Raw genomic sequence first — 13,276 nt, 5'->3', positions numbered from 1 at the left:
TGATTTTCACAATGAGAAGACGCCAGCGTCTATAGGAAAGATTTGAGAATGCTTTCCTATGGACTGGCTGAATGCACGCGCGGCCGCATTCAGACGATGACATCAGAAGAGGGAGGAGAGTTCCCAGCGCTGGAGAAAGGTGAGTGTTTAACCCCCTTCCTCCACCTTCAGCCCGGCGGGAGTGGGCACCCTCAGGGCACTATAGTGCAAGGAAAAAGAGTTTGTTTTCCTGGCACTATATTGTTCCTTTAACTCCTAAATGAAAGTGAATTAAGCAGTGAAACCATAGGGGCATGATCTATATACCAAAACTGCTTCATTAGGCTAAAGTTGTTTTTGATGCCTATAGAGTCCCTTTAACCACATAGTTTCTCTCGGACCTCTCTATACAGCTGTCACATTCTCCAGGACCAGCTGAATGCCGTAACACAAATATTCTACAAGTTAACTATACTTTCAGTTTGGCTGCTTTGGTCTTAAATGTTGAATTCACACCAGTCCTCACTTTAGAAAGTATCTCTGAAAGTATGCATTCTACATCAGATCCTCTAGAACAGTATTCAAGAATCTTTCTCAAGTACTTGAAATTTACACAGAAGGGGGTAGGGATTTTGGAAGCTTCAGGGGAGGTGTGGAGATTTAGCAGGCATTACTGCTCATCTTTACCCCTCACTAGGTTCAGATTCTGAAGAACCTATTCCCAATGTGTCCTATACACAGTAAATGTGTGAATGGTTTAAAATTAAGCCTTTGTTTCTCTGTGATTTATTTTAAGATAATCCCTTTTCTGATTGAGACAACATTGCTGTTAATTATATCAATGTAAACCTGTCTTTTACACTAAGCATGAACTATTATACAACTTTATGATCCAGTCACTGGGATGCTTTTACAGTGTTGCTGCCGGGAGGCATATTATATAATGGTGGTGACAGAGCGGTTTAGAATTAATCAATGAAGCACAAAAAACCCAAGCAGTCTGGATCTTCATTGGAGTGTCTCTCTGGGTGGAGTAAATAAGTTAATAATAAAAAGAGCTTGGCAAAGGGTACGCTGTAGGTGAGAGAAGCTGATGGATAGAACGAGACAGCCTGTCAGTCTCAATTACTGGCTCTCCTGAGAAAATGCTGCTGTACAAAGCCTAATGCACACTTCGTGGGTGCAAAACCAGAAAGGATGCGGGATTATAGAATAGTTTTCTGTACATGTCATATGAAAACATCACTCACACAATACAAGGGCCTTCTAGATTCAAAGAACAGTGATACATGTGTCACAATAAGTGAATAAGTACTGCAGGTGCTTAGCTGAGTAACTCAGAGGGCTTGAGAAGTACCAAGAAAATAATAAATATCACAGTACCCTGAATGGACAGGAACCTCAAGCCATCTCCAAAGACCTCAGCACGCACATCACAAAAACAATTATATAGTAACAAGTTGTATTGTAAAACTACAGTCAAAAATACTAAAGGGTTCACCAGAACTGCATCAAACTACAATTCCCATCATGCTCTGCAGGTATGTTTACCATACTCGTATGCCACAAAAGACTAAAGTCCCCACCAAGTAATTAAAAGGTTAATCCTTGCAGCCTATAAGAAGGCGGGTACTTTTGTCACAGTGGCTGCAGTGGCAAACAGCGTGACATCTGATATGACAATCTCTGCAGTTCTCAGTTTAAAATTACAACTTGCACACCTTCTATCTTTTACCAACATCTATGCAAAAATATAACGTCCCATGAGATTCATGAGGGGACATTCCCATTCAGGCGATTTCATACATTTGATGCTAGGCACTAAGCAACGTCACAAAGACATAAATACTATGTGGCACCTGCAGTGGGCACCGCCCTTGACACTCCTTAAGCATGCCTCCTTGGGCTATCTAACCTGGCATTACGGTTACAGTGTATTATTAACAGCTCACCACCTCCAAACAATGCTACATATACCAACACCTCCAAACAATGCTACATATACCAACACCTCCAAACAATGCTACATATACCAACACCTCCAAACAATGCTACATATACCAACACCTCCAAACAATGCTACATATACCAACTCGTCCAAACAATGCTACATATACCAACACCTCCAAACAATGCTACATATACCAACACCTCCAAACAATGCTACATATACCAACACCTCCAAACAATGCTACATATACCAACACCTCCAAACAATGCTACGTATACCAACACCTCCAAACAATGCTACATATACCAACACCTCCAAACAATGCTACATATACCAACACCTCCAAGCAATGCTACATATACCAACACCTCCAAACAATGCTACATATACCAACACCTCCAAACAATGCTACATATACCAACACCTCCAAACAATGCTACATACGCCACCTCCAAACAATGCTACATACGCCATCTCCCAAAAAGTTATATACACAACCTTCAAACAATGCTAGTAACGTCACCTCCAAAAAAAATGCTACATAGACCACCTCTAAACAAAGCTACATACACTTTCTGTACAACTACAAATCCTGATCTGTGTACAGTGTATTGCTCTCTCCATTGCACCCTTGTTTATGGTGATGCAATGTATTAGTAGCAGCCCACCCTCCCTATATGCAGGGTGTCAGTCAGGCTCACATATAGTACATGGCATTTACTTACATTTCAGTACAGTTTTGCTTAGGGTTGCAAATATTTTTTTTTTTAGGTAATGATACTGTATGTTTTCTGTATACCAACGACAGTCTTCTTAACAAGCGGTACATATATAATTGTAAAGGGTTCATTTAGCTTTGGTATACAGATGTTATTACCCCCAATGTCCCCAAACCAGCCCCTCTACTAGTTCCCTTCTAATCCAGATGCTGAAAAGCACTGGAAAATCATCTGCTGTGGTGTACAACTCCCATCACACATGGGAACAGCAGTGTGAACTTGATGGGAGTAGTAATCCACAGCTGGAAGGAAGCCTCTCCAATCTTTTAGAATAATCTTGTCTATGATATTGAAAATATGAGGAAGAGGAGGACTCACTCAGGAGAGTGGTGGATCTGCCGCGTGAAGCAGGGCTGCTGTCTCTATCTGTCGTAGATGCTCTGCACATACAGATTATGTTTCCGCCTGTGCCTCACACATGCTTATTTACCTGCATCGGTGTCAGTGGAAGGAGGGAGCAGACATGGGGTGTGTGTATTTAAACCAGCCAATCCTGACCCAGGCCGGATATCCAACTATTTACCTGCTGTCTGCATTGCAAAGGTAACCCTTCACTTACTAAGAAACTGTCTTCCTGTCAGAACAATACAAAAGAAGATCCAGCGCACTCCCTTATACACTAAACAGCAACTTCAGTGCTGACAGATTTTGTTAGTTTTTTAAAAACACCTAATCTAGGCAAAAAAAAATAATGGGGAACGTGTAAGAACAGTGACAGGATAAAACTGTACAGCTCACAAGACATAAAAAGTATGACTTTTTAATTTATTTTATTCCAACGTGCATAACTCAGTTTAAGACAAGTGTACTTAGAAGCCTGCTACCACTCTTGTCTCCCTGCTTACCGCATGGTATAATGTTATCTGGGCTGCAGAGTTGCTTTTGCCAGCTAGCTTAATGTGATCTTCCATATTAAAGTGTCTTTAATCTGAATGTAACCTATGGTGTAATTTTACGCTGTCTCCCACTACCAGGCATGTATAGCTCTGACATGACGACAGATCAGGGGGCTCATTATCCGATAACTGCAATTTAGCACGTAGTTTAGCCGGAACCTGCATAAAATTCCGTGTTTTCCAGCAGCCGACACTGCAGAATCTTATATGCCCTAATATACCTTCTACTGTACTACCCATAGCGTGACATCATTACTTACAACAGCAATCGTAGTAAAGCATGTACACACATCACTCCCACATAGACACGCAGACCCAGACCAACGTTTACACTTTAAAGCGAGGACACTCAACCTAAATGTTAAAGTAATGTTCTTAATCGATCGATATCCTTTTGTATTACCTAATCAAAAAAATGTGCTCTGTTTATCTATTACCCAATGTAACAAATGTTTTGAAACCTACGTATGGAATGCCGTTGGGGTACCATATGTAAGCATGTAACTACCATAAGCACTGCAAAAATAAAGATTTACAAAAAAAAAGACAAGTGTACTTTTTATGATTAAGCATGTTTGTTTTACCCGGTTTTACCCTATATTTTGTATTTACTGATATTTATGGCAAGATCACGCTCTATAACATATTAAATCACTTTGTTCACAACTCCACCACCACCTGCACCCATTGCAACGGCGTAATAACCTTCCTGAAAACATCTATTTTCTGTATCCACACTCAAATCATGCTGAACGGTTTTGTAAATGTAACCATGTTGTATTCATGTAACACAGAGCACACTTAAACATAATGGACATTTCACTGTAGTTTCCTGGTAAAAATGCAAATAAATATTATTAGAAATAAAGACGAGGAGAATTGAAGATAATCAATTGTCCCAGCCCGGCAAGACATTTCCTAAGAGTCTCAGTCACTATCCAGTTTAAGAAGGGATGTTTTACTGATGCCCCAATATAGGCTCCAAAAAGAGCAGGATATCAGCATAAAGGGCAAGCATTGCTTAATATCAATGCAGGGTACTTCAGTCAATGCTAGAATGCTTCCCAAGGCTCTGTACAAGGGCAGCCCTTGGTGACTAGCAGTCATATAGATGGTTGCCTATCAATGCTGCAGGTTATCTGTCACGCACATGTCTCTTGCACACCAAAACTCTGGATCTGCTCCCCCAGCGTGACTTTGTACCCATTGTACAGCGCTGCTAAATTTGTTGGTGCTTTTTAAATAATAATAGTAATAACCAAAATCTAAGGAGGCGCTTGGGATCCCTTTCTTTTTGAGAGTGAGTGACGGGCCATAAGCATAAGCCATTTGCATTACTTGGTTTCTAAATAGTATTTTGTTAGCTATCTCTCCCCAGAATACGTTGGAACTTTACAGATAATGCATGAGAACGACGTGTTTGGATTTCATCCACGCAAACCTAAATCTCTCTAAAGCCCACAGAAAGTTGTTGTGTCTTGAGGACAAGAAATGTGACCCTGAGCTTCTAAATCTCAGTGACATCTGCGCCTGATCTCTGCAAGACTTTTATCCTCGACTAATTATGTCTCATACAAAGAATCCCTTTCTCTCCTTTGTGAACAGCTCCCTTCCCATCTACTATAAAACAGAGCTTGCCTTCCTTCACTGCTTTTGTATAGCACACTCCCTCCTCCACCTTTCCCACCTCTTTTTACATGACAATATCCATCATCACATGGGTTTCACGCAATGCACTCTTTAAGCATGGCACTCTCCTCCAGTTGGGCTTCAGTCACAGTGGGCACAGCACAGGGGGTTTAAAAGTCTTAAAAAGCAGTTTGCTTTCTTCATGTCAGGGCAGTCTGCAGTTCACAACCTATTGTGAGACATCAGCTTTCATTTACTTTTCATCCATGGATGGCTGAAGTTGTGGGATTTGGGATAAATAAATACATAAAATATATAAGGATGTTTTTTTTTTTTTGTGTGAACCAGACACAAAGCTGATTGTTATGCAGAGTGAATTAGATTAGTCGCAGTGTATACAGCAACTGCAATGAGTCATGCCTATAAATGGGAACTATGACAGAAACTTAAATAAAAGTCTACTGCATTTAATACCTGCTCATATGACGACGGTTTTTGGAAGGTACAAAATAAGTGTTGTGATTTTTGTCTCAATATGGATTAATACTTCACTACGTTGAAATCGCAGCCTCTTTAACCCCTTAAAGACACGTGACATGTCATGATTCCCTTTTATTACAGAAGTTTGGTCCTTTAGGGGTTAATGTAGAAAAGTAATATAAAACCTTTCGTTCTTGAGTGACAGCGTTGGTGCAGACTGGACTGCTATCTATATCAGACTCATTTACTAACAAAAATTTGCTTTAATCAACTAACAGTCAAAAATAGTGAATTATTAGCTCATTCATTAAAAATAGTAAAAGGTTTTCATAATGATGCAGGTCATTATAAAATGAGTCGCAGTATTGTACCACAATATGTCTCTCCGGGGTGCTAAGCACAGGGTGCATAACCGGACAGGGTAATATTACTGTTCTAACCCTTCTGAAGATCCCCCTGTATCTTTGATCACTTTAAATTTTGTGTGGGTAAGAATTATGGGAGGTATAGTTCACAACATCGTAAATTTGGATACCCACTAGGGTGGATAATTCCCTAAGTCTAAGTACCCTTCACCCAAACCATCATGTAATCAAGCAGAGGTTTTAGAAACAGCTATTTATAAAAGGCATACTGATTTAGCCGCACTCAAGAATGCAGCACGTGTCAAATAAATGACCCTTATAAAGATAGACAGGCTAAGGCATAACTAGTGAATAGATTACACAATGCTGCTTGATGTCCAACATGATTATTTGTAACATTTTGTACAGGGAAGAATTATCAATTTACATAGTATGCTCAACTACTGAATTGTATGCCTGTAGTTATGCAGGGCAGGTAAGTACGCATGTGACCATGAGAATACAGCTGTCTGAGCTCACAAACTGTTTTATCATAAGCCCAAAGGATCATGGGATTCTACATTCTACCACTTGTAGAAGAAATGTTTTGCAAATTAAAGCGGATCTGTCATTTCTTTATTTTTATTTTTTTTGTCTATTGTCCAAATCTACCCCACCTCCCGGGGAATCCCATTTTTTTTTCTGTTTAAATAATGAATATTTTTGAAGTTATATATAAGAAAAAGTAGAGACTACTTTTTTCTAATGCATACCATGCAGGGTGACAAAGGCTGGAGCTTTAGTCTACATTTGTCATTGGTTGACATATTTTTACCTCCTTCGCGTCATCAGCTCGAGGTTCTAAAAGAAGCAATTTCCAGTAGTCACCATTTTGGAAACTACAAGATGTTCACATCGAGGCAGAAGACCCGGAGAGACCAGCACAACATAAAAACAGTAAGTAGCACTGGTCGTGGTCCACTAAATGTTGTTGAGAGGGCCGGGTGGCTTGAGAGAGGGATACATAGGCTGGACAGGGGTAGGATTTAGTGACCGATCTGCTTTAAAAGCAACATAAATTTTGTTTATACTGAATTACTGAAGGAAAAAATAAAATGGCAGCACACCCCCTGTAGATTTCACGTATTTTCCAAACCATATAAACTGAGCTCTGTCTAGTATGACTTTACAATATATTTTTGGAATGTAATCACTATATCCACTGCTTTGCTGTATCCCAATACTTACCGCTCCTTTTATTTTACCAGTGTCATAACACTGTCACGTAAGGAGGGCCTTAGGCAGCACTCATTTTTGATCTAATTCAATTCTGCAGCTCGGTAGGATGCATTGATTATAAATAAATAAGAATCCCAGAGAACCTGGTCCAAGGTGCATTTTTGTGCTGGAGGATGCCATCCTGCAGGCAATTACGGATTTAGTTTCTGCTGTATAAAATTATAGAGGAAGAGAACACTGTGCTGCTGAGAGCTTCGAAGCAGAAGGAGTCTGAGATAATGCCCTAAGGGAAAGGGATTGCTGCTTAGAACAAAGAGCGGGACCCCTTAGGCATTTCATGAGTTTGATTAGATAGCAGCATCTGCAATTACTTTCCATTGAGAAATACCACACAGCTGGACTCACACACGCACATTACACGCATTGTTTAGGACACACGACATAAAGCAGTTTTACACACCCACACAGCCCCCGTAACGTGAAATTACATGCACACAGCATGACATTTCACACACACAGTCACGGCATACTTGAAGACACATTAGCCATGCAACAGGTGAGTTTACACACAACACAGTTCCCCTCTATCCAGATTTCCAAATTTATGTTTTTAGATTTAGGGAAGTGTGGTACAAAAATGCAAACTGCAAAACACAAGGCCGAGCAGTGGAAAGTCTTGTTTAAACAAATGAACAGTATTTTAAAGGGACACTGTAGTCACCAGAACTACAACAGGTTTGTGTAGTAGTTCTGGTGTCTATAGCCTCTCCCTACAGACATCTTAATGTAAACACTGCCTTTTCAGAGAAAAAGCAGTGTTTACATTACAGCCTAGGAACACCTCTAAGCCATTCTTCAGGTGGCTACTAAAGGTGCACAATTTGCAGCACTGACATTCAGCGTCTCCAAAAACTTTCACCTCAGCGCATCTCTATGAGAAGATTCTGATTGGTCAGGGTGGCTTTGACTCGGTCTCCACCCTGCCTGCTTGTCTGAGATCATCAGAATTTACTATCTCAGCATTGTGATTGGCTGAGATTCAATTCAGATGTCAGTCAAGGAGGCGCATCGGGGGTGGGGCCAGACGTGAGGATCCAGCACGGTGCTGGGAAAAGGTGAAGAAACCACCTTTCTAACCCCAGGTAAGGGGGGGTGACCACCTAGACAAGGGTTTTAGAACTATAGTGTCAGGAATCCACATTTGTGTTTCTGACACTCTAGTACCCCTTTATAGACACCAATATTTTGGTCTTAGAGGTGATTTGCCCCATCAGAAATATGCAAGGGTTGAAGTCACGGTACCAACACATAGTGTGTGAGTGTATGGCAGAAATAGTACATTGTGCAGACGGAGACTAGATTATGGAGTTAATAACCAAAAGGCCACATTTAACTAATGAAAGGGGCATAAAAAAAAAAAAAAAAAGTGTTCACCAAATGCTTTAAAAAAACATTGTTTCCCATTATCACTGCCTGTAAGCTTATTACTATTGTCTATAATGGCATGGTATTTATCTTGGACAGATAGCCTGATTGACACTATTTACACAGATGAAGGCTTGCAACACTCTGATATATGTACATAAAACAGAACAGATATTCAGTGATGTACCTAATTGTTCACATTACAGACTGGGCAGAGGACACAGCAACACTCATCAGTCCAGTTTTAATGGCTCTAAATTCTTAAACACCTGCTCCACAAGGGGATAACTACTTCTGTTTTAATCAAGCTTCCATTAAATAAACGTAATATGATCTTGGTTACACAGCTATTTTTTGTGCTACCCTAAAACACTTGGTTATGTCAGTTTAGTGAATGGTCTCTGATTAACCAAAAGTGTCAGCTGACCACTCTCAGCCAATCAGCGGCGCCCCAGCACGGCGGCACTCAGAAGCCGAATGCCACCTAGGAGGAGCGGAAACCACACTTTTGGGTTAAACTGTTCAAGAATGGTTTAACCCCTTGAGGTAAGAGTGTGCCAAGGTGCCTCCTACAACCATAACAAGTTAATTTAGATTAAGTTGTTATGGTGCCTAAACTGTCCCTTTAACATCTATCATTACTTCGCCACTGTCAAACACCTTGAAAAAAGCCTGCATTACAATGCTCAAAAATATACAGCTTTCTTTGGAAAAATACTCCTGAAAGTAATGTTAATTGCACATTTTAATTTAAAGTATTTATTTGTGAATTATTTATTAAGGTGACTTGAAAGTTATACAAGTGGTAGTGTATGGTACAAATGAAAAGGGAAAAACACTTCGAAAAATGTTAAATTGTGACACCAAACGTTAAAGCAAAATAAAAAATAAAAAACTGGGTTGAAGAAAAAAGAAATGAACAGATACCAAAAAAAGAAGACAGGGGAAAAGGGATGGGGGGCTCAATTAAACAAATCTACAGCTTCAAAAATAATATCACACCATGGATGCTAAATTTTATTTAAAAAAAGTAAAAAGTAAAACAGTACTATGAACAGTAGTGGTCACTTTTTCCAGTAAACAGTTGCCTTCAATTCTAGCTCTAGCAATTCTAAGAGAGGAGCAATAGTCCCCAACCAGGTTGCGGCCAAAGGTCTCCTAGCAAGTAAATGAATTTCATTAAAGAGTTTTTGAGCCCATATGGGAAGACCCTCTAAGGGTCAACAAGATAGAAACAGTCAGGGGTCCAGTACAAACTACCTCTGAAGACAGCCATCAAAAGGTCCCTCACCATCCTCTAAAAACTGCACAATCTTATTTCTAATATTACATAGTAAATATGGAGACAAGTACAATGTACTATGATCTTTTACACACAAAAAAAGCTATATTATTTATTTATAAAATATTTTACGAGGATGGATACATTGAGATTTCTCATGTTTTCAAGTATGTCCTGTGTCTTTGTCCACAAAACATTGCACTGTTACAATAGGATACAATATTACAAAAATACAATATACAAACTATACATATACACACATATATAAATTGAATACATAACCGGTAATAAATATATTCAACCATGACAGGTGTATTCTGTGCTGAGGTATATTGCCATAGATCTCTTAAAGGATTTTAGATTGAATGAAGATTTGACTGTGTCCCTGAGGTTATTCCATAATTGCGGTGCTCTGTAGGAAAATGAGGATCGAGCCACTTTATTTTTGTAATGCGGTAGGCTAAATATCGTGCTAGTACTAAATTGGAGGTTATAGGAGGTGGGAACAGCGGGGAGAGCATTCTACTCAGGTAGGGTGGGAGCTTCCCAGAAATGCTCTTATGCACAATGAAACAATACAATTGTATTGTTTCACTTCCTTTACAAAGATATCGATACATAAATTACATATAATGTATAATTATATCTAAGCTGCTCTATTTCAAACTTAAAGGGACACTATAGTCACTTGAACAACTTCAGCTTAATGAAGCAGTTTTGGTGTATAGAGCATGCCCCTGCAGCCTCACTGCTCAATCCTCTGCCATTTAGGAGTTAAATCCCTTTGTTTATGAACCCTAGTCACACATCCCTGCATGTGACTTGCACAGCCTTCCATAAACACTTCCTGTAAAGAGAGCCCTATTTAGGCTTCAATATTTCTTTATTGCAAGTTCTGTTTAATTAAGATTTTCTTATCCCCTGCTATGTTAATAGCTTGCTAGACCCTGCAAGAGCCTCCTGTATGTGATTAAAGTTCAATTTAGATATTGAGATACAATTATTTAAGGTAAATTACATCTGTTTGAAAGTGAAATCAGTTTTAGTTTTCATGCAGGCTCTGTCAATCATAGCCAGGGGAGGTGTGGCTAGGGCTGCATAAACAGAAACAAAGTGATTTAACTCCTAAATGACAGTGAATTGAGCAGTGAAATTGCAGGGGAATGATCTATACACTAAAACTGCTTTAAAGTAATTTAGGTGACTATAGTGTTCCTTTAATGCATCAGACACATCCGTATTTAGATTAAAAACAGGGAATACAATATATGCGTATTAAAACTTAACATAAATGTTTGCTTCTGTCCATGTTTGTTAAAAATTTCATTTACTGAGCAAGCGAACCTTAAAAAGGAAACCACTTCTCCAAATGATCTTTGAATTGCTCTTTGCTGGTTAAACACATGCAATGTTTAAACAGCTAGGATTTTTATTCAGTAAAATAAATCATTTGGGATCGCTCTGGTTAGTGAATGGAGGTGGCAAGTGTTCCTCATTGAATGAAAAATGACAGACCTCGGGTGCTTTGTGTGACGAAGTGCCCTTCGCCACTTTGTCCTGGAGAGGCCTGCTTGCCTGCCTCCTCCCCTGCGACTATGGTCCTGGACTATATTGCACTGTAAACCCTGTATTCAGGCATATGGACTTGTATTAGACTGTCTTTTTCCCTTTATCTATGCTGTAGGTTTGGACTACTAATATAACCTAACAGCCAGGAGATTTAGGCGAATATATTGCATAAGAATCACATTACTGGAGAATACAGCCGTTCGCATGATTTCATGCGAATTCTTTGTGCTCTGAATAGGTGGCCGCCATTTCGGGACTTTTCCACGTGTTCGCGGCCATCTTGCGTGCGAACAGCGGTGTTTGCCTGTGAACGCATGGAACTGAAATCGGAAGCACAAACAGGCGAATACCGCTAAGACCTCCAGACATCCAGAAATACGCACGGAAACTACCGAACGACCGGCCGTTCGGTAGTTATACTTAACTTAGTATGGGGATTCTAGCGACCACAAAGATGCGAATGGATGGCAAGAATTTCGTCTATTTTACCGTGCGAACGGAGACCGACCGCAAGGCCAAAACTCATGGAACTATTTTCGGCTAGTTGGTCTGTGCGGTCGGTCAAAACTTTGGAGCCCTGTATCTCCCGAACCATCCATCCGAATGGGCTGATTTTTGGACAGACTGTTCCCCTGAACAAGGGCTATTTGGGGATACCAGATTTAAAGCTGTACCCCCTGTTTTTGGGGTACATCCAGAACTTGGGTAAAATAATGTATGTTTTAATTGGGTTATGTGTTTATCTGAGGGGAGGAGACGTGGGGGTGTTACCATGCATGTGATTGGTCAATTTCATCCTCCCCCTGGGAGTGTCCTGTATGTACCTGATCCTAATAAAAAGCAGGCTGGGTGTTCCAGTCCTCAGACCTCTTCTGACCCTCAATACGTAGCCGTGTCTCGTTATTGGAGGGAACTGCTATATCACACTGGGGATTGCTATGCTCTGCATATTCCCCTGAGCTCTTAATCACTTAGCTCTTTTAAGAGCTTGTTCCAGATACGCTCTCCTGGAGGAGAGGTCTTCCCCACACGGTCCTGGAGGACAGAAGCCGATCCAGGGTGGAAGGAAGACGGCGCAGCTCCAGTTAAGCTACGGCGGTTGTGGAGTCTGCGGTGGTTGTGGTGTCGTCTGCAGTGCTTGGAGTCCTCTGAGAGCGCTAGGAGCATCCATCAACGGAGGGTACTCGGTCGGAGTACACGGAGCTCCGTTACAGTGGTGGCAGCGGTGGGATGGCGTCCTAGTGCGAGGAGAAGCAGCTCAGAGACACTGGTAACGTTTGGAGTTACAATTGAGGGCAACGCTAGCCATTGGGCAGCGCCCCTGGCTACAACAGGATGGCTTCCCTAGGGCGAGGAACAGCATCCTGGGAACACCCAGCAAAACTGGACTATTGGTATAGTCACGTACAGTTTGACGCTATGCTGAAGCGGCGGTTGGATGTCTACGGGTCCCTTCTAACCGAGGAAATGGTACCAAGAATAAGGAGAGAACTGGCGGAGTATCTGCAGATGGAAGCAGAATATCGGGCAGTGAGGGCAAAGTATTCCGTCCCTGCGCCCCAACAACAGCGTGAGTTACAGGGGGCCGAAGGGGTCGTCCTTTCCCCCCAGCAGCCGTGTGTCCTACAGAGAGCAGAGACAGTTGGTCCCTCTCTACAGCAACAGGACCATGGTAAGGGAGTGGAGACAGGCGGTCTCCCTCT

The 13,276-nt window shown here is 41.0% G+C and overlaps 1 protein-coding gene across 12 annotated transcripts in view; it reads right to left on the bottom strand.

The window, feature by feature from the left end:
• PLEKHA6 (pleckstrin homology domain containing A6) overlaps positions 1-13,276 on the bottom strand; it is a 163,701-nt gene that overhangs the window by 106,078 nt on the left and 44,347 nt on the right. Inside the window, exon 1 of one of the 12 annotated variants that reach the window (XM_063452411.1) lies at positions 3,028-3,115. The exons of the other annotated variants lie outside the window; for them this stretch is intronic. The gene's annotated coding sequence lies outside the window, so the exon portion shown is untranslated. Of the gene's footprint in view, positions 1-3,027; positions 3,116-13,276 lie in introns of those variants that run through there. 12 annotated transcript variants of the gene reach the window in all.

This window comes from Pelobates fuscus, chromosome 1 (genome assembly GCF_036172605.1).
Source record: "Pelobates fuscus isolate aPelFus1 chromosome 1, aPelFus1.pri, whole genome shotgun sequence".
Lineage (NCBI taxonomy): Eukaryota > Metazoa > Chordata > Amphibia > Anura > Pelobatidae > Pelobates > Pelobates fuscus.
This window is presented reverse-complemented; position numbering and strand designations above follow the sequence as displayed.